The 20,546-nt window shown below is 37.1% G+C and overlaps 1 protein-coding gene and 1 long non-coding RNA gene across 2 annotated transcripts in view; both read left to right on the top strand.

Annotated features, from left to right (window-relative positions):
* TMEM131 (transmembrane protein 131) overlaps positions 1-20,546 on the top strand; it is a 246,218-nt gene that overhangs the window by 71,243 nt on the left and 154,429 nt on the right. The gene's annotated exons all lie outside the window — the stretch shown is intronic.
* Positions 427-5,373, top strand: LOC123580684. The gene is made up of 2 exons (XR_006703412.1): positions 427-3,563; positions 3,796-5,373. It is a non-coding gene; the product is annotated as an uncharacterized LOC123580684 (long non-coding RNA).

Raw genomic sequence — 20,546 nt, forward strand, 5'->3', positions numbered from 1 at the left:
CAAAGCCAACACCTATAAACAACTACCACCCTAGTTAAAAACTAAACACTCTCCTGAGTTCCCTCTGAGGCTCTCTCCCAGTCACTATCCCCAAAGTTGCCCATAGTCCTGAAGTTTGTGGTAATTTCTTTCCCTAGAAGTCTTACCATCTGAGCATGTGTCTCTAAACACTATGGTTTCATCTGTTTTTTGAACTTCATACAGTTTGTATTCTCTTTTTTTTCCAGCTGCTTTTTCTTGTGTTATGTTTCTAAGATTCTCTGTGCTGTTGAATGTAGCCATAGTTATCCATTTTCATCACTGAATAGTATTGCATTATGTGGATATGCCCCAATATGTATATGTGTGTGTATGTATATATGCATATATATACGTACATATATATATGTGTATATATATATATACATATATATATGTACGTATATATATAATTTCTGCTGTTGATTGACATTTCACTTGTTTCCAGTTTTGGCTCTTATAAGTAAATGCTGTCTTTTGGTGAACATATATATGCGTTTCTGGTGGAGTTAAGTGCAACTGCTGGGACATAGGGTATTAATCTTCTGTTTTAATACATAATACCATGTGGTTTTCCAAAGTGCTTGTTCTAGTGTACAGTCCCATCATCAGGAATTCCTCTACAATACTTCATAATGTTTTTTTTTTTAATTATTCTGAAGAGTGGGTAATGGTATCTTTTTGTGGTGATAATTTACAATTCCCTAATTCCTAATAAGGTGGAGCAACTTTTCGTGTTTATTTAACCATTTGGATATCAACTTTTGTGAAATCTAAGTTAAATCTTTTGCCCTATTTAACTGTTGGGTTGCATATCTTTTTCCTTCTTGTTTTTTAGGAGTTCTTTATAAATTCTGGATACAATTGTGATTATATGTATAAGAAATATCTTTTCCTACTTGTGATCATCCCTTCCACACATAATGGTGACTTTGATGAACAGAAGTTCTTAGTTTTAATTAATTTTAATTTTATTGTAGTTTAAGCTCTCAGTCTTACACATTACAGTTGATATTTTTTGTGTACCGTTCAAGAAATACTTTCTTATCCACGGTCATAAAAATGTTCTCCTGGGTGCCCCTGGGTGGCTCAGTCAGCTAAGTGTCAGACTTCAGCTCAGGTCATGATCTCATGGTTCATGAGTTCGAGGCCTGTGTGGGGCTCTCTGCTGTCAGTGCAGAGCTCGCTTCAGATCCTCAGTCTGCCTCTCTGCCTCTCTCCTCTTTCTCTCAAAACTAAATAAACATTAAAAAAAAAAAAGGTTTAAAAAATTATTCTCCTGTATTATTGTCTAGAATATAGAAATTTATTGTTTTGCCTTTCACAATTATAGCACTAATTCTAACTGGAATTGATTTTTGTTATTGGTGTGAGGTCAAGGTTTTATTTCTCATATAGATATTCACTTGTCCCAGCACCCTTTATTAACTGTTCCCCAATATTTTTTCCCCAGTATTCTTCAGTGACACTTTATTCATAAGTCAAGTAGGCATGTATGCATGAATCAATTTCTGGGCTCTCTTGCCTGTTCTCATCTCTAAAAGTGGTAATTCATATGGCTCAACATAAAATGTAGAAATACAATTGTTTTTTATATTTTGACTTTTACTCTGCAAACTAGCTAAATTGCTTATTGATGCTATTAACTTATCTCTAGGTGCTCTGAACTAGGTCCATAAACTGTCACAATCTGAGGTTAATAATAACATTTATTTCTAACTTTCCAATCCTTTTAGTTTTAAATTCTTTTTTTTTTTGTTTCCTTGCATTACTTTACTGGCTACAGCCAGCATGATATTGAATATAAGTGGTATTTAGTAGGCATCTTTGACCAATAACTCATCTCAGATAAACCTTCGGCATTTCACTGTTAAGAATGTTGTTTACTATAGTTTTTCTCCACCCCCACCCCCAGATATCCTTTATCATATGTGTCAGTTGGGGTTCTTAGCAAGATCCTAAGACAGAGTTAGGAGTGCAAGAGATTTATTGAGGGCTAATGCCTTTGAAACATAAGGAGAAGGAAACATGATTGGGCAGGGAGAACCTCAGACAGGGTTGCAATATCTTGGCAAATCACTGGGGAATTGTGGAGTAACGGCTGCTTTTTGGAAGCATATCCAGAGATAGCCAGGCCCTACTATACCTGCTGGGCCTATTCATTGGCTGGGAGTTGCTCAAAAAGAACTTGGCCTTACCTTAGTCACTACAGTCAGGTACTGCAGTCACAGGCTGATAGCTAGCAGCATTTTTCATAGCTTGGATGGCAAGTTCTTCCTTTTACGGAGATCTGAGCAGTATACAGTAAAAAAACTGACTATCAAAGGCAAAGAGATACATTCTAAAACCAACCAGAGAAAAAAAGAAGACCTTCAAAGAAGCTAGAATTAGCCTGACAGCTGAATTATAAACTGAAACAATTGGAGGCAAAAAAAAAAAAAAAAAAAAAAAAAAAAAAATTAAAAAAATTGAACTAGAATTCTATACCCAGTGAAAATGTTCTTCGTGTGCAAAGAAAAACACAGGCATTTTCAAACAGACAAGAACATAGAGAATTTGTCACCAGAAGATTTGCACCAAAGGAAATAATAGAGGATATTCTTCAGCTTGAAGGTAAATTACTTCAGAAGCTTAGAAATGCAAAGGATAAAGAGCATTAAAAATAAAAATATGTGGATAACTAAATGCATATATATTGTGTATAGCAATGATAATAATAGTATCCTGATGAATACAGCATGACAGCATTCTGCTACTACTAATACTAGATCATCAGAAACTTGGCAGCTTTTACCTGGGTCTCTTGGACCTCTAGAAATTGGGACATTTCTTTTGGGACCCAGTTGCCATGATGTGAAAATCCTAAGCCACATGGGGAGCCCCCATATAGTCCTACAGTCAGTGGTCCCAGTTGAGTGCCCACTTACCAGCCATCATCCCTTTTCTGCCACTGTGGATGAGCAGCACATTTAAACATTCAGATGAATCAGCTACAACTTGCATCTTATGGCAGCCATTTGAGTAACATCAAGTGAGATCTAACCAACTGAGTCTAGTCAGTCCAGAAGAATGTGAAGGATAATAATAAAATGCTGTTTTAAGCTGTTAAACTTTGGAGTGTTTTACTATGCACCATTAGATAGCCAGAACATCTAATATCATGTAATACCTGGTTGGTCTGTATCCCTTTTCTTCTACCATTTCAAAAATTCTTTTTCATACTTTAGGTATTTAAATCAAGATCTAAACAAGGTCTGTATATTGCGTTTGGTTGATATGTCTCGTAAGTCTCTTTTAAGCCATCTCCCTATGCCAATTTTTTGTTGTTGTTGAAGATATTGAATCATTTGTCTATAGGACTTCCTACAACCAGGCTGAGCTAATATCATCTTCTTGGTATAATTTAACATACCTCTGTCTTACGGATTTTCTATAAACTTTTGCTAAATATAGAGTCTTGATCAGGTTTAGATTAAATTTTTTTCCCTTGGCAAGAATATTTGAAGTAGTTTTTGTGTAATGAAGAATATGAATGGTCTCTGTCTGTAGGGAGACTTTATTTTTAAAAAAATTTTTTTTTCCAACGTTTATTTATTTTTGGGACAGAGAGAGACAGAGCATGAACGGGGGAGGGGCAGAGAGAGAGGGAGACACAGAATCGGAAACAGGCTCCAGGCTCTGAGCCATCAGCCCAGAGCCTGACGCGGGGCTCGAACTCATGGACCGCGAGATCGTGACCTGGCTGAAGTCGGACGCTTAACCGACTGCGCCACCCAGGCGCCCCAGTAGGGAGACTTTAAATCTTGGGATATCCTTAGAAGTAAGAGTGTCTTTGTTATTCATGAGCCCTTGGATCACACCTGAGTTAATGCCTAACACGATGACTGAAGATGGGGGTTGGTCACTAGAAAAACTAATTATGTGGTTAGAGGGTTTGGACTTTGAGTCATCCCATCTGCCTCCAAGAACGAGAGGGGGCTAGAAATTGAGTTCAGTCACATAGGTGGCCAGTGATTTAATAAACCATATCTTTGTAATGAAACTCCAATAAAAACTCTGGACACTGAAGCTGTATAGAGCTTCCTTGTTAGTAAGCACATCTGTGTGCCAGGAAAGTGACATACCCTGATTGCATAGAGAGAAGGCACAGAATTTCTGTGTTTGGGGCCCTCCAAGACTTCACCCTATATGCTTCTTTAGAAGAAAACTAGTTTGAGTATAGTTCTGAGTTCTAAGCTTGATGGGGAGGAATCATGGAAACCTCCCAGATCTGTAGTCAGTTGGTTAGAAGTACACATGGCCTCAACTCCCTAGCTTGTGGTTGGTGTATGAAGTAAAGACTGTCTTGTTAGGGACTGTATCCTTTAGCCTGTAGATTCTAAAGCTAACTCAAAGTGATTAGCGTCAGGATTCTATTACAGTCCACCAGTGATACTGTAGTTTTTGTTTTTCATCAGAAGACATGTCATGTCAGGTTGGTTGTTTTAGATTTTTAGGTCACAGATTTTCATATGTAGGCATTTAATGGTTCTGGAAATAAAGTGTTATAACATTACTTCTGTTGCTCTTCTAAGCTGGAAGTTGGCACACTTTATGTAAAGGGCCATGTATTAAATACTTTAGGGTTTGTGTGTGAAATGGTCTGTGTCCCAAGTACTCAAGTTCTGTCATTGTACTATGAGAGCAACCATAGACTGTATACAAGGAATGGGAATAAAACTTACATTTACCAAAACTGGAGCTAGACAGAGGACTCTGGGAAGATGATAGAGTATGAAGTAGCAGGATTCCCTCTCCCCATGTAGACAACAGTGGCACTGGTAGAATATGTCTAATGTCTTTTGAAGGCTTGCAACTTTCAGAGGAAGGCTTGGGGGTAAATTGAAGTAAATTTCAGTCCATTTTAGCTCTTAGCACAGAAGCAACTACCTACTCCCACCCTCCAGCCCTGTGGCAGGCAGCTCTGCACACATTCATTGAATAGCTTGTACACAGAGTGCAGGAGCCATGGTGGGCAAAAAAGGAACTTGGAGATTCGTGCCCTGATCATTACCCCTGATCTCAAAGGTGTAGATAAAGGAGGTAGCCATTGTTGTTGCAACTCCATCCATTATTAAAGTTCTCTGCCTGAAGTAACCCAGAAGACTTAAAGGGCTAACAACCTTTTCCCTCCATTTATTTTTCTCTTTTTCCCCTTTTGGGAGCCAGACATTAATGAGTAGGACATTCAAAGCAATTGCATGTATGGGGAAATGATAAAATTACCACAAATGTTCAGGGAAAGACCTTAAATTTTGGCCTAGATAGAGCCTACTATAATTAAAAAATCAAAAACAATACAAACAAAACAAAAACCCTAGGAAAGAGGAGAATCTGATGTCCACAGTTACCACATTAGGTTCACATCTCCAGTTTTCAACAGAAAAAATAACAATGTATACAAAGAAATGTGAAAGTATGGCCCATTGGTGGGGAAAAATGACAGAAATTGTCTCAAGCAGACCTGATGGCAGATACACTAGACAAAGACTTTTTAACAATTTTCTTAAAGATACTCAAAGATCTAAAGGAAAATGTGTGGAGGAAGTCAAGGAAGTGATATATGAACAAAATGGAAATATCTGTGAAAAGATAGAAAACTTAAAAAGAGTGACATCATCAAGATGGGGGAGTAGTAAGCCCTACTCTCATTCATCCATAGAAATACAGACATAACAATAATATTGGTATCAAAATACCTTGAGAGAAATTCAGAATTCGCCTAAGAAGTTTAAGCACCCAGAGGAGCACAAACTGAGAGCATCCAGATATATACTTAGAAGAAGAACAATATCACTTTACCTACATTAGTTCTTCCACCAAACTCAATACCAAGATCACCTAAGCCAGTGACTTCTTTCACAGTAGAGAAGTGAGATTGGAGTATGCTCCTAGCCTCCCAGCTTCACAGGGCATCCTCAGTGGGGCCAGTTTTTCTCTCACCTATGCTAAGTGCTAAATGAACTATAGAGCCTGATTCCCTAGGACATCTAGGAATGAATGAAAGAGGAGGGCACATGCCTGCAGCCATCACTGCTCTATGAAATTGTGAATAGACACAAGTTTGATTTTTTTTTTCTCCACAGTAAATGGAAGGAAGCTAAAAGACCCTTATCCCTGGCATTTCAGTGGACCTTCACTCAGTGGAACAGATTTCTTTGTTACCTCATAACAAGTACCCAGTGCCCTTGGGCAGCTAAGAACAAGGGAAGGCAAAAGGTATGCCCTTCTAGCCAACGCTGGTCTGTGAGCCTGGGAATATGCATAGAAATGAGGTTCTTCCTTCACAAGGAAGGGTAAAAAGTAAAGTTGTCTTGTTCCCAGCGTTATGTTGCACTTCCTGAGGGGTCAGTCTGTATCTTGCTTTGTGTTTAGCACTGCTGACTGTGTTTAGAACTGGAAAAAGAAGTTGCTTCTTCAAATGTGCAGACAACAAGCAAACCTACAAGAATCATGAAGAATGAAGAAAACAAACACAGAGAAGGAAAACAAATCTCCATTAACCAACCTGAAAGAAATAGAATTCTGTGGAAATCCTGGCAGTGAGTTCAAAATAATCAATTTAACTTAAAAAAGCTCTTTTACAAGAGAACACAGGTAAACAACTAAACAAAATTAGGAAAATGATACATGAACAAAATGAGACTCAACAGAGATAGAAACAAATAAAAAGACCCAAAAACACTGGAGTTGAAGAGTACAATAACTGAACTGAAAAATTTATTCGAGGGGTTCAAAAGCAGATTTTTTCAAGAAGAAGAAAGAATGAGCAAACATGAAGATGAGTTATTTGGAATTATCTAGGAAGAGGAGCAAAAAGAAGAAAGAATGAAAAAAGAGTGAAGAAAGCCTATAGGAATTATGGGACTCCATCAAGTGAACCAATATATTATATATTTTATTTATGTGTAGCAGGAGTTCCAGATCGGGAAGGAGGGGGAAGGTGGCTAGAAAGCCTATTTAAAGAAATGACTAAAAAGTTACCAAATCTTGGGAGGGAAATGGGCATCCAGATTTATAAAGACCCCAGGATTCCAGATGGATTAAATTTAAAGAGATCTACACTGAAACACATTATATCAAATTGTCAAAGAGAGTTGTGAAAGCAGCAAGAGAAAAGCGACTTGTCACAAAGGACCGCTGATTAGACAGTCAACTGATTTCTCAGCAGAAATCTTTCAGGCCAGGAGACAATGTGATGATAAATTCCAAGTACTGAAAGAATACTGAGAAGAATACTATACCCAGCAAAGCTGTCCTTCAGAAATGGAGAAATAAACATTTTCCCAGACAAAAGTTGAAGTTCATCACCACTAGACCTGCCTCACAAAAAAATGCTAAAGGGAGCTATTCAAGCTAACATGAAAAGACAGCAGTTAGCAACATGAAAACATGAAAGTATAAGCTTTCAACTGTAACATAAATAAAATATAAAAGTATGAAAAATAACTATAACTGTAATAATTTGTTAATGGATGAATAATATAAATGATGTAAATTGTGACATCAATTACATAAAGTGTGGGGAAGGGGTAGAAGTATAGCTTTCACATGTGATTGAAGCTCAGTTGTTATTAGCTTAAAATAAAATGTTATAAAAGGTGTTTTATGCAAGTCTCATGGTGGACAGAAATGAAAAACTTTGTGTAGCAGATACACAAAATAGATATCAACGCATATCACTACAAAAGAAAAATCAGATTACAAAGGAAGAGTGTCAAGAGAGGAAAAGGGAACAAAGGCACTACAAATCGACAGAAAAATAATTAACAGAATGGCAGCAGTAAGTCCCCACTTACTAATAATTACTTTAAATGTAAATGGATTAGGGGAGCCTGGGTGGCTTAGTCGGTTAAGTGTCTGACTTTGGCTCAGGTCATGATCTCGCAGTTTGGGAGTTAGAGCCCCGCATCGGGCTCTGTGCTGGCAGCTCAGAGCCTGAAGCCTGCTCCAGATTCTGTGTCTCCTTCTCTTCTCTGCCTCTCCCCCTTTCACACACTCTCTCTCTCACTCTCAGAAATAAATAAAATATTTAAAAAATTTTAAATTGAATGGATTAAATTCACCAATCAAAAGACATATAGAGTGGCTGAATAAATAAAATAAAATAAAATAAAATAACCAATATCCAACCATATGCTGCCTATAGGAGTCTCCCTTTAGCTTTATGAACACACATATGTTGAAAGGCTTGGGAATAGATATTCCACGCAAACAGTAACTAGAAAAAGTAGGAGTGGCTATTACATCAGACAAAAAAGTACACTTTAAGTCAGAGACTATCATAAGAGACAAAGAAAGTGATTATATAATGATAAAAGGGCCAATTCATTATGAGGATGTAACAACTATAAATATATATAGGCACTCAGCGTGAGGGTCTCTAAATATATAAAGCAAGTGTTAACAGACCCGAAGGGAGAAATATCAGAAAGGAGAAATATTATTCTCAATAGCCAAGATACAGGGAAAAAAGCCCATAGGAATATTATTCAGCCCTAAAAAAGAAAGAAATACTGCTATTTGCAAAAACATGGATTAATCTGGAGGACATTATATTATGTGAAGGACAAATACTGCACGATCTCACTTATATGTGAAATCTGAAAATATCAAATTCATAGAAGTAGAGTAGAATGATGTTGCCAGAGCCTACAGGTTGTGGGAAATGGGGATACAATGGTTGGTCAAAGGGTACAACATGTCAGTTATACAAGATGAATAACTTTTCAAAGTTTAATGTACAGCAGGGTGAGTACAGTTGGTAATACTGTATTGTATACTTGAAATTTGCTAAGAGATCTTAACAGCTTTTACTCCCCAAAAAGGTAACTGAAGTGATGGATATGTTAACTAGCTCGTTTGTGGTGATCATTTCACAATGTGTATGTTTATGAAAACATCACATTGTACACTTATATAGTTTTAATTTTCCAGTTACTCTTCAGTGAAGCTGGGGTGGGGAAGAAGCCAAAAAAGAAAATCTAGATCTCAAAGTACAATAGCTGGAATGAAAATTCTGGCAGAGAAGTTCAAAGGTAGATTTGAGCAGACAGAAGAAAGAATCAGTGAACTTGAAGATAGAACATTGAAATTCCGAATCTGAAGAAAAGTAAATGATTAGAGAAAAGTAAACATAGACTAAGAGACCTGTAGGGCACCATCAAGCAGGCCTGCATATGCATTGTGGGAGTGCCAGAAGGAAAGAGACAGAGTATTAAAAGAAATAATGACTGAAAATGTCACAAATTTAATGAAAGACATGAATATAAGCATCAAGGAAGCTCAGCGGACTCTAAGTAAAATGAACTTAAAGAGACCCACTCTGAGACATGTTACAATAAAACTTTTGAAAGACTCTTGAAAGCAAAAGCAGTAAGATTATTAACAGATTTCTCATTACAAACTTTGGAGGCCAGAAGACAGTGAGCTGATACATTCACAATACTAAAACAAATAAAAACTACTAACCAAGAATCCTGTATCAGGCCAGACTGTTCTTTAAAAGTGAAAAATAAATTAAGACATTCCCAGATAAACAAAAGCTGAGGAAGTTTGCTACTGCTAGACCTGCCTTGTAAGAGATGCTAAAGGGAGTCCTGTGAGTTTAAAATGAAAGGACACTAGGCAACAACTCAAAGCCATATGAAGAAACAAAGATCACAGTAAAAGTAAATACAGGGGCAATTATAAAAGCTGGTTATAAGAATGGTTTGAAACTCCTTTTTTTGCTTTTCATGTGATTTAAGAAACTAATGCATTTTTTAAAATGACAATTAATAGTCTAAAAGCTAGGATTATTGTAACTTTGGTTTGTAATTTCACAGTTTGTTTTCTACATAGGTTAAAGACTAATGTATTTAAAAGAATTATTAGTCTGTGGTTTTGGACACACAATATATAAAGATGAAATTTTGTGACATCAGTAACTGAAAGGTATAGGGATGGGTCCATAAAGAAGTACAGTTTCTGTATATTGTTGAAGTTCATTTGATATAAATTCAAGTTAGAGTGTTATAACTCTACGATTAAATCCGCTTGAAAACCATGAAGAAAATAACTAGAAAATACACAGAAATGGGGTGCCTGGGTGGCTCAGTCGGCTGAGCATCTGACTCTTGATTTCATCTCAGGACATGATCTCATGGATTGTGAGATTGAGCCCTGCATTGGGCTCTGCACTGACAGCATGGAGCCTGCTTGGAATTATATCTTTCTCTGTCCCTCCTCTGTTCATGCTTGCTTTCTCAAAATAAGTAAACTGAAACAAAAAAAGATTTTCAAAAAAAAGAAAATACACAAAAGGAATTTGAACATTTTGTTACAAAAGTCAGCTAAACACATACAAAAATCAGTTAAACACAAAAATGAAAGTAAAGAATGAAATGGCCAAAAAAAGCTATAAGGCATATAGAAAATAAATATCAAAATGACAGAAGTAAGTGTACTATTGAAGGTAAATTGGTATTAATTTGAACTAGTTTGTTAAATATTTAAGATAATTATAATCTCTATGGTAACAATGAAGAAAATAACTAAAAAATACAGAGCAAAGGAAATGAGGAAGGAATCAAAATGGTACACTACCAAATGAATGAAACACAAAAGAAGGCAGTAATGGAGAAACTGAGAAACCAAAAATGTAAGACATAAAGAAAACAAAGCAAAACGACAAATTCTTCCTTATCGATAATTAGTTTAAATGCAAATGGATTAAACTTCAATCAGAAGATGGCGATTGGCAGAATAGATAAGAACACATGACCCAAGTATATGGTGTTCACAAGAGGATCAGTTTAGATCCAAAAACAAAAGTAAATTGGAAGCTAAAAGTTGGTGATACGGTCTGAATGTGTCCTTCCAAAAGTCATCAATGAAAAATTAATGTCTAGCATGATTAGGATGATTAAGTTATGAGTGTGGAACTCTCATAATTTTTTTTTAGTAAGAGACCCCAGAGCGATCCCTTTCTTCTTCTGCCATGTTAGGATACAAGAAGACTACAAAAGAGAAGGGAACCTTTATCCAACATGCTTGTAATCTGATCTCAGACTTCAGCCCCCAGAACTGAGAAATAAATTTCTCTTTTTTTAAATAATGATTTCAGGAGTAGAGTTCCACTAAACTCTAGCACCCAGTACTCATCCCAACAAGTGCCCTCCTTAATGCCCATCACCCATTCAGCCCCACAACCACACCCAACACCCCTCCAGCAACTCTCAGTTAAAAAAAATTACATGAGACAAAGGACATTATTTTATTCTATTTTATTTATTTATTTATTTATTTATTTATTTATTTATTTATTCTTTGGTAGAGAGTGCATGTGTGTGCGTAAGTGAGGGAGGGGCAGAGAGAAAGAGAGAGCCCAGCATGGGGCTTGATCTCACACTTGTGAGGTCATTACCTGAGCCAAAATCCATAGTTGGACACTCAACCAACTGAGACACCTAGGTACCCCAGGACATTATTTATTATTAAAAGTCTCAACATAGCAGGAATATATAACGGTTATAAAGATTGGTGCAACACCTCTCTGACCTCAGCCGTAGCAATATCTTACTTGACACATCCCCAAAGGCAAGGGAATTAAAAGCAAAAATGAACTACTGGGACCTTATGAAGATAAAAAGCTTCTACACAGCAAAGGAAACAACCAACAAAACTAAAAGGCAACCAACGGAATGGGAAAAGATATTTGCAAATGACATATCGGACAAAGGGCTAGTATCCAAAATCTATAAAGAGCTCGCCAAACTCCACACCCGAAAAACAAATAACCCAGTGAAGAAATGGGCAGAAAACATGAATAGACACTTCTCTAGAGAAGACATCCGGATGGCCAACAGGCACATGAAAAGATGCTCAATGTTGCTCCTCATCAGGGAAATACAAATCAAAACCACACTCAGATATCACCTCACACCAGTCAGAGTGGCCAAAATGAACAAATCAGGAGACTATAGATGCTGGAGAGGATGTGGAGAAACGGGAACCCTCTTGCACTGTTGGTGGGAATGCAAATTGGTGCAGCCACTCTGGAAAACGGTGTGGAGGTTCCTCAAAAAATTAAAAATAGACCTACCCTATGACTCAGCAATAGCACTGCTAGGAATTTACCCAAGGGATACAGGAGTACTGATGCATAGGGGCACTTGTACCCCAATGTTTATAGCAGCACTCTCAACAATAGCCAAATTGTGGAAAGAGCCTAAATGTCCATCAACTGATGAATGGATAAAGAAATTGTGGTTTATATACACAATGGAGTACTACGTGGCAATGAGAAAGAATGAAATATGGCCCTTTGTAGCAACATGAATGGAACTGGAGAGTGTGATGCTAAGTGAAATAAGCCATACAGAGAAAGACAGATACCATATGGTTTCACTCTTATGTGGATCCTGAGAAACTTAACAGAAACCCATGGGGGAGGGGAAGGGAAAAAAAAAAAAAGAGGTTAGAGTGGGAGAGAGAGCCAAAGCATAAGAGACTCTTAAAAACTGAGAACAAACTGAGGGTTGATGGGGGGTGGGAGGGAGCGGTGGGTGGGTGATGGGTATTGAGGAGGGCACCTTTTGGGATGAGCACTGGGTGTTGTATGGAAACCAATTTGACAATAAATTTCATATATTAAAAAAAAAAAAAGAAAGTAAACTTGCATTGAGTTAAGTCAAAAAAATAAAATAAAATAAAGATTGGGGCAACAATAGACCATCAAAATATATGAAGCAAAAGTGACAGAAAGGAGAAATAATTTCAGATAATATCTGTAGACTTCAATATTACACTCTCACAAGTGGCTAGAAAAACCAGACAGAAGATAAGGAAATAGAAGACTTAATACGATAAAACAAATAGATCTAATGCACATATATACAACATTCTATCCAATAACAGAAGCACACACATTCTTTACAAGTGCATGTGGGACCTGTTTCAGGACAGATCATGAGAGGCCACCATTAGGTCTCAGTATTTTTTTTTTAATTCAAGTACAGTTAATATACAGTGTTATATTAGTTTCAGGTAATACAATATAATGATTAAACAATCCCATACATTTTTCAGTGTGCATCAAAGAAAGTGTACTCTTGGGGCACCTGGGTAGCTCAGTCAGTTAAGTGTCCAACTTTTGGATCAGGTCATGATCTCGCAGTTTATGAGTTCAAGCCCCGTGTTGGGCTCTGTGCTGACAGCTCAGAGCCTGGAGCCTGCTTCTGATTCTGTGTCTTTCTCTCTCTCTGCCCCTCCCCCACTCACATGCTGTCTCTCTGTCTCTCACACAAATAAATAAACACTTAAAAAAAAAAAAAAAAGAAAAGTACCCTCTTTTTTTTTTTTTTAATTTTTTTTTTTTCAACGTTTATTTTTTATTTTTGGGACAGAGAGAGACAGAGCATGAACGGGGGGCTCAGCCCAGAGCCTGACGCAGGGCTCGAACTCACGGACCGCGAGATCGTGACCTGGCTGAAGTCGGACGCTCAACCGACTGCGCCACCCAGGCGCCCCGAAAAGTACCCTCTTAATCCCCTTTTTCTATTTCACCCATCCCACCCACCCACCTCCCATCTGGCCACCAGTAGTGTTTTCTGTATTTAAGAATTTGGTTTTGTTTGTTTCTTTTGTTTGTTTGTTTTGTTTCTTAAGTCCCACGTATCAGTGAAACCATGTGGTATTTATCTTTCTCAGTCTAACTCATTTCATTTAGCATTATAACCCTCTAGTCCTTCCATTTTGTTGCAGATGGCAAGATTTCATTCTTTTTTATGGCTCAGTAATAGTCTATTGTATATACATACCACATCTTCTTTATTCATCTATCCATGGACACTTAGATTGCTTCCATATCTTGGCTCATGTAAATAATGCTGCATTGAGCATAGGGATAAGTATATCTTTTTGAATTCGTGTTTTCTTATTCTTTGGGTAAATACCCAGCAGTGGAATTACTGAATCATATGGTAATTCTATTGTTAATTTTTTGAGGATCCTCCATACTGTTTTTCATGGTGGTAGAGCTAATTTGTATTCCCACCAACAATGCATGTACGTTTCTTTTTCCACATATGCTCACCAGCACTTGTTATTTCTTGTGTTTTTAATTTTAGCCATTTTAACAGGTGTAACATGATATCTCATTGTGGTTTTAATTTTCATTTCACTGATGATTAGTGATGTTGAGCATCTTTTCATGTGTCTGTTGGCCATCTGTATGTCTTTTTTTGGATAAATGTCTATTCAGGTCCTCTGCCCATTTTTAAATCAGATTTTGTTTTTTGTTTTTTTGGTGTTATATAAATTCTTTATATGTTTTGGATGTTAACGCCTTACTGCATATATCATTTGCACATATCTTCTCTCATTCAGTAGATTGCCTTTTCATTTTGTTGATGGTTTCCTTCACTGTGCAAAAGCTTTTTATTTTGGCGTAGTCCCAATAGTTGTGCTTTTGTTTCCCTTTCCTTAGGAGACAGACCTAGAAAAGTTTCCATGGCCAATGTCAAAGAAATTATTGCCTGTATTTTCTTCTAGGAGTTTTATAGTTTCTGGTATCAATTTAAGTCTTTAATCAATTTTGAGTTTATTTTTGTGTATGGCATAAGAAAGTGCTTCCATTTCATTATTTTGCATGTAAGTGTCCAGTTTTCCCAGCACCATTTATTGAAGACACCATCATTTTCCCATTGTATATTCTTCCTTCTTTTGTTGTAGATTAATTGACAATAAAATCACGAGTTTACTTCTGGACTTTCTATTCTGTTCCATTGATCTATGTGTCCCATGCGTGTGTGCGTGTGTGTGTGTGTGCGTGCACGCACGCTCACACATGCATGTGTGGCAGTACAACACTGATTTGATTAGTATAGCTTTGTAGTAGATCTTAAAATTTGGGATTGTGATACCACCAACTTTGTTCTTTTTTTTCAAGATTGCTTTGGCTATTCAGGGTCTCTTGTGTTCCCATACAAATGTTACTATTATTTGTCCTAATTCTGCGAAAAATGTTTTTGGTATTTGATAGGGATTGCATTAAATCTGTAGATTGCTTTGGGTTCTTTGGATATGTATGTATGTATGTATGTATGTATGTATGTATGTATGTAGATTGCTTTGGGTTCTTTGGATATGTATGTATGTATGTATGTATGTATGTAGTATGGTATGGGTAGTAATTTTACAATATTAACTCTTCCAATCCGTGAACATGGAATATCTTTCCATTTGTTCATATCTTTAGCTTCTTTCATCAGTATTTTATAGTTTTCAGAGTACAGAACTTTTACCTCCTTGGTTAAGTTTATTTCTAAGTATTTTATTATTTAGAGTGCAATTGTAAATGGGATTATTTTTTTTTATTTCTCTTCCTGCCACTTCATTATTAATATATAGAAATCCAGTGTATATTAATTTTGTATCATGCAACTTCCATCAATTCATTAATCAGTTCTAGTAGGGTTTTGTTTTTGTTTTTATGAAGCCTTTAGGGTTTTCTGTATATAATATCATGTCATCTGCAAATAGTGAAAGTTTTACTTCTTCCTTACCAATTTGGATGTCTTTTATTTCTTTTTCTTATTTGATTCCTGTAGCTAGGACTTCCAGTAATATACTGAATAAAATAGGTAGAGTGGACATCCTTATCTTGTTCTTGACCTTACAAGAAAAGTCTCAGTTTTTTACCATTATGATGTTAGTTATGGGTTCTTCTTATATGGCCTTAATTATGTTGAGGTATATACCCTCTACACCTACTTTGTTGAGAGTTTTTATTATGAATGGATGTTGTACTTGGTCAGATGCTTTTTTTGCATCTGTTGAGATGATCATATAAATATTGAACCACTCTTGTATCCCAGCAATAAATCCCACTTGAGTATGGTGAATGATTTTTTTTTTTTTATGTATTGTTGAATTCGGTTTGCTAATATTTTAGCAAGCCCAGTTGAGGGTTTTTGTATCTATATTCATCACAGATAGTGGCCTGTAATTTTCCTTTTTTGTAGTGTCTTTATCTGGGTTTGGTATCAGTGTAATGCTCACCTTGTAGAATGAATTTGGAAGCTTTCCTACCTCTCCTATTTTTTGGAATAATTTGACAAGAATAGTTTAACCCTTCTTTAAATGTTTGGTAGAGGTCACCTACTGATGAATCTTTGTGGTCCTGCCTGGACTTTTGTTTGTTGGGAGTTTTTTTAATACTAATTCAATTTCGTTGCTGGTAGTCAGTCCGTTCAAATTTTCTATTTCTTCCAGATTCAGTTTTGGAAACTTATGTTTCTAGAAATGTATCCATTTCTTCTAGGTTGCCCAATTTGTTGGCATATAGTTTTTCAAAATATTCTGTTGTAATCCTTTACATTTCTGTGGTTTCAGTTGTTATTTCTCCTCCTTCATTCTTTTTTTTTTTTCTTTTTTAAAAGTTTATTTATATTGAGAGAAAGTGCGAATGGGGTGGGGCAGAAAGAGAGAGGGAGAGAGAGAATCCTAAGCAGGCTTTGTTTGAGCTGTCAGCACAGAGCCCAGTGCAGGTCTGGAACTAAAAAACCTCAAGATGACGACCTGAGCTGAAGTCAAGCCAGATGCTTAACCAACTGAGACGCCTAGGTGCCCCACTCCTCCTTCATTTCTGAGTTTATTTACTTGACTCCTGTCTCTGTCTCTGTCTCTGTCTCTCTCTCTCTCTTTTTTTGGATGAGTCTCGGTAAAGGTTTATCACTGATGTTTGTCTTTTCAAAGGACCAACTCCTGGTTTCCTTGTTCTGTTCATTGTTTTTTAAGTCTCTTGTTTCATTTATTTCTGCTCTAATCTTCATTATTTCCTTCCTTCTGCTGGATTTTTTTCCCTCTTTTTCTAGCTCCTGTAGGTGTAGAGTTTTTAATTACTTGAGATTTTTCTTGCTTCTTAAGCTGGGGTTCTTTGCTGCATCCTAAAGATTTTGGACCATTGTGTTTTCATTTTCATTTATCTCCATGTATTTTTTTATTTCCTCTTTGATTTCTTGATTGAATCATTTATTGTATGTTACACATGAATAAATAGCATGTTATTTACCCTCCATGTATTTGTGTTCTTTGCAGATATTTTTGTTGAGATTGATGTCTATTTTCATACTGTTGTGGTCAGAAAAGATGCATGGTATGATTTCAGTCTTTTTGAGTTTATTGAGGTTTGTTTGTGAACTAACATGTCATCTATCTGGGATAATGTTCCTTGTGCACTTAAAAAGAATGTGTATTCTGCTTGGGGATGGAATGTTCTGAATATATCTGTTAGGTCCTCTGGCCCAATATGTCATTCAAAGCCATTGCTTCCTTGTTGGTTTTCTGTCTGGATGATCTGTTCACTTTTCTAAAGTCCCCTACTATTACTGTAATACTGTCAGTTTCTATATGTCTGTTAATAGTTGCCTCATATACTTAGGTACTCTCATATTTGGTGCATAAATATTTACATTTGTTGTATTCTCTTGTTAAATTGTTTTATTTATCATTATGTAGCATCCTTCTTTTCTCTTGTTATGGTCTTTGTTTTAAAGTCCATTTTTTTTGTCAGGGAGCCTGGGTGGCTCAGTTGGTTAAGCGTCCAACTTCTGCTCAGGTCATGATCTTGCAGTGTGTGGGTTTCAAGCCCCACATCAGGCTCTGTGCTGACTGTGTGGAGCCTGCTTGGGATTCTCTCTCTCCCTCTCTCTCTGCCCCTCCCCGACTTGTGCTTTCTCTCTCTCCAAATAAATAAACAAAAAAATTTAACGTCCCTTTTTTTTTGTGATAAAAGTGTGCTACTCCAGCTTTCTTTTTGTTTCATTTTGCATAGTACATATTTTTCCATCCCTTGACTTTCAATCTGCATGTTTCTTTAGGTCTGAGATGAGTCTCCCTTAGGCTGTATATAGAAGGGTCTTGCTTTATTATCCATTCCATCACCCTGTGTCTTTTGATTGGATCATTCAGTGCATTCACATTCAGAGTAATTATCTATAGATATGGACTTGGGATTGCCATTTTGTCAACCGTTTTATGGTTGTATTTGTAGTTCTCTGTTACTTTCTTCTCTTGCTATCTTCCTTTGTTGTTTGATGGCTTTCTTTAGTGATATGCTTGGATTCCTTTTTATTTTTTGCATATCTATTACTGGCTTTTGATTTGTAGTTTCCATTAGGTTCATACATACATCTTATGCAGATAGCAATCAATATTAAGTTGCTGGTCATTTAGGTTTGAACTTATTTTAGAAACACTAAATTTTTATTCCTCCACACCCATGTTCTATGTGTATGATGTCATTTTCTCCAACCTTTTATTTTGTGAATCCTTTGACTAACTTTTATATATTTAACTGATTTCATTGTTTTTGTACTTTAATGTCTCTACTTTTTTTTATAAGTGATAAATCTACTACTTTTATTATGTTTGCATTTACCTGTGAAATTTTTCCTTTCATAATTTGTTTCCTCCTGATTATGTACTTTTCTTTTCACTCAAGGAATTCCCTTTCATGTTTCTTGTCATGCTAGTTTAATGGTAAACTCCTTTAACTTTTGTTTGTCTAGGAACTCTTTCTGTCTCCTTCTATTAGGAATGATAGTTTTGCTGGGTAGGGTATTTTCAATTGCAGGCTTTTCCACTTTAGCACTTTTAATATATTATGCCACTCCCTTATGACCTGCAAAATTTCTACTGAAAAATCAACTGACAGCCTTATGGGGTTCCCCCTGTATGTGACTGTTTTCTTTTCTCTTGCTGCTTTTAAAAGTCTCTTTATCACTACTTTTTGCCATTTTAATTACTATGTACCTTGGTATGGACCTCCTTTGGTTGATTTTGTTGGGGACTCTCTGTCCCTCCTGGATCAGAATACCTGTTTCCTTCCCCAGATTCAGAAAGTTTTCAGCTATTATTTCTTCAATAAAATTCTTGCCCCTTTCTCTGTCTTCTCCTCAGATCCCTATAATGCAAATGTTATTATGCTTAATGACATCACTGAATTCCCCTAACCTATTCTCATTTTTTGCTCATCTTTTTTTCTTTTTGATCTTTCATCTTGTTTGCTTTCCATTACCTGTTGTCCAGCTCTCCAATCTGTTCTTCTGCCTCCTCTAAATAAGCTATTGATATCCTCTAGTGTATTTTTAATTTCAATTATTGAGTTCTTCATCTCTGATTGGTTCTTTTTTATATTTTCTCTCTGTAATGAGTTCTCACAGAGATCCTCCACTCTTATCTCAAATCTAGTAAGTATTTTTATGACCATTACTTTGAATTCTTTGTTGAGCATATTGCTTATCTCCATTTCATGTAACCCTTTTGGTGTGTTTTTGTCTTGTTCTTTCATTTGGGACATATTCCTGTGTCCTCATTTTGTCTAACTCTGTGTTAATTTCTATGTATTAGGAAAAATCTACCCTATCTCCTGATCTTGAAAGTAGTGGCCTTGAGAAGAGTACCTGTGGTGCCCTGTAGTGCAATGACCCATGTTCACCAGAACCATACACTTCAGGGGTGTCCCCTATGTGGGTTGTGTGTGTCCTGCTGTTGTGGCTGAGCAGCATTTGTTTTCAGTCCAGTTAGCTGCTTTTGTCCACTTTACCTGTTTGGGGTACAGTTTGGTCCCTGTGCTGTCAAGGAGCCAGTCTGGGGCTGCCTTGCACTTGTAGTTAGGTGATATGTAGTGGTCAGACCAGATGCCTGCCCTCCTCCAGTTTGCCTAGGCTACAGTTGCACGGAACTTCAGAGCTCTCTCTCTGTGGTGCCCCCCAAGAGGTTTTTATTGGTGGACAGGGCCAGCAGTCAGATCAGATGTCTACCCCCAGTTCATCTGCCAGGGCTGTAGTCAGACTGGTGTGTGTGGTTATCTTCCCCTCTCCCCAGAGGAGGAGTTACTTTGGAGTGGTACTGGTCCCTGCCAGGACTGCTTGCAAGAAGTGACAGCAGGAGCCACTTTGGAGGGACTTCTACTGAGTGGGGCAGGTTGGACGGGGCAGATCTGCAGGAGAATGCTGGTGTGTGGTGTTGCCGTCTTAGCAAATAGGCTGTTTACACTGGCTCCCACAAGTGTCTAGCTATGTGAGGGGGTGGGGGATGGTACCCACCAGATCTTTTGTTCTTAAGGAAGTCTCCTACTAAAGATTCCTCCCCCTCCAGCACGTGTTCTGATTTTAGTAAATAAATCACCTTCACATACACCCCCAGGCACTTTTCAGACTGCTGCTTCTATGATGTACTTCCATGGAATTGTCATGTTGTCTCTTTAAAGGAAGGGACTCAGTTACCTAATGGCCTCTAGCTCTCCCAGACCTAGAGGTTGTAAAGTACCCAGAGTTAAGTTAAGCTCCAGTGATTGTAAAACTTGCAAAGTTAAGACCCATTGGTTTTCTAAGCCAAATGTTATGAGATCTCATCTTCTTAGGGTAGGTCCTCCTGTCTGGGGTGCATGGTGTATAGTTTGCTTCTATCATTACTCCCTGCTTGTTGTGTCCCTCCCTCCT

The sequence above is a fragment of the Leopardus geoffroyi genome, chromosome A3 (genome assembly GCF_018350155.1).
Source record: "Leopardus geoffroyi isolate Oge1 chromosome A3, O.geoffroyi_Oge1_pat1.0, whole genome shotgun sequence".
NCBI lineage: Eukaryota > Metazoa > Chordata > Mammalia > Carnivora > Felidae > Leopardus > Leopardus geoffroyi.